Source organism: Castor canadensis, chromosome 3, assembly GCF_047511655.1.
Source record: "Castor canadensis chromosome 3, mCasCan1.hap1v2, whole genome shotgun sequence".
Classification (NCBI taxonomy): Eukaryota; Metazoa; Chordata; class Mammalia; order Rodentia; family Castoridae; genus Castor; species Castor canadensis.
The window spans coordinates 51,968,596-51,970,744 of record NC_133388.1 but is presented as its reverse complement, the minus strand read 5'-3'; the positions used below and the strand labels follow the sequence as shown (position 1 = coordinate 51,970,744).

The following is a 2,149-nucleotide window of genomic DNA, read 5'->3' as shown; positions in this document are numbered from 1 at the left end:
TTGGTCATGTTACTCTTTGGGTTAAAAACCCTGTTTTTGTATAGAGTTTGAGCTGAGAATGGTTTTATAGATTAAATTATTATCCCCCCCATTCCCAATTGATTTGTTGAAATAACATGACACCTAAACACCTTAGAATGTGAACTTATTTGGAAGTAGGGCCATTGTGGATGTAAGTACTTACGATGAAGACATATCAGAGTACAGTGGACCCCTAACCTAACATGACTGTGTTCTTAGAAGAAGGGGAGGTTTGGATTACACACATAGGAAGAACACTTTGTGAGCATGAAAGCAGAAAGTAGGGTGATGCTTCTACAGGCCAAGTGTCTTAATCCATTTTCTGCTCTTACAACAGAATATTACGGTGTTGTATGAAAGAAGAGGTTAACACTCCTCTTTGACAAGGATGGAAGAGGCCCTTGGGCCTGACAACACATGTATGATTAAAGCATCTAATCATTCTTAGAGCCAGGCACCAGTGTTTTGTGCCTGCAATCCTAGCTACTTGGGAGGCTGAGATCAGGAGGATTATGATTTGAGGCCAGCCAGGGCAAATAGTTCACTAAGACCCCATCTCCAAAATAACCAGAGCAAAATGGACTGGAGGTATGGCTCAAGCAATAGAGTACCTGCTTTGAAAATGTGAAGCCCTGAGTTCAAACCCCAGTCCCACTCTCCACCCCCCAAAAGGCTGGGGAAGTACAATGTCAAGGTATTGACATCTGGTGAGGGCTGCATCATGGCAGGGCAGGAGGCAGAAGTGCAAAACAGAGTGAGAGCGAATGGAAGAGAAGGAGAATAGGAGGCTAAGAGGATGGAACTCATTCTTAATCAGAAATCTACTCCTGTGATAAAGGCATTAATCCATTCACATAGGAAAGCAGAGCACTCCTAACTAAATACCTATTAAAGGTCCCACTTCTCAAGACTGTTGCATTGGGGAGTCAGTTTCCAACATGTGAACTTTGGGGAATACATTCAAACTGTAGTACCAAGGAATAGCAAAATGGTCAGTAAGTTACTAGACTCTCAGAGAGCAGTACAGAACAGATTCTCCTTCACATTCTCAGAAAGAACAGACCTGCTGATGTGTAGATTTCAAAACATCTAGCTTCCCAAACTGTGAGACAACAAATTTCTTTTGTTTAAGCCAGCTAGTTTGTAGTACTTTGTTATAGTAACCCCAGGAAACGAATACAATGCTTTATATTTGCAAGCAATTGTAGAAGGAGAAGGAGATGGAAAAGAAGAATGAAAGAAGGAAGGAACGAAGGAGGAAAGGAGGAAGAAACAATGACAGAGATGGTATGTGGCTCATAAAGCCTAAAATACTTATTATCTGACCCTTTACAATAAAAACTTGCCAATACCTAAAATTTAGGGATCATATAACCCATACAACACAAAAAGGAATGGCCACCTCAAAAAAAAAAACGTCAGATGCTCAAGTTCAACCAACAGTACTATGGTTTGAATAGATCCAAAATTCATGTGTTGGAAATTTAATTCCTGAAGGGACAATGTTAAGAGGTGGAACCTTTAAGAGGTGGCTGGGTTTATGCAAGCTATGCCTTTGCAAAAGCACCAATGCCTCGTGAGAGAGTGAGTTGGTTATCACAGAAGTAGCCTCTTTATAAAAGGTGAGTTTGAGTGCTTTCCTCCTCCTTCTCAGGCACTCTCTCGTCATGTGATTTCTTCTTCCATGTTATGATACGGCAAGAGGGTCCTCACTACATGTGGCCCCTCTGTCTTGAACTCGTCAGCCTCCGCAACTGTGAGTCAAATGAACTCCTGTTGTTTATAAATTTCCCAGTCTGGGGTATTCTGTTACAGCAGTACAAAACAGACTAAGATAGAAACACAGAGTATGAAGTTATATTGTCTGTATCACTTCATCTATTTTTTTTTTAAATCATACCACACCGACCACTGCACTTTTAAAAATCGTTTAAATTCTTCCTCGTGTAAGTGCCAAAATGTTACTGTTTTCAAAATCTATTATTCCAGACTAACAATCTAAGTTCTATACAGAAATAAATACATCCTTATTCCTAAGTTTTTGAGCAAAACACCTACTATGATCGATACTGGTTTTTGTTTTTGCTTTTTGCCTTTGCCTTCCAGCAACTCATTTTCTGTGATACTA

At 40.1% G+C, this 2,149-nt stretch overlaps 1 non-coding gene across 1 annotated transcript; it reads left to right on the top strand.

Moving 5' to 3' along the window:
- The first annotated feature begins 367 nt into the window (after positions 1–367).
- LOC141421823 (U6atac minor spliceosomal RNA) lies at positions 368–487 on the top strand. The gene has a single exon (XR_012446513.1). It is a non-coding gene; the product is annotated as a U6atac minor spliceosomal RNA (small nuclear RNA).
- Positions 488–2,149: the final 1,662 nt, after the last annotated feature.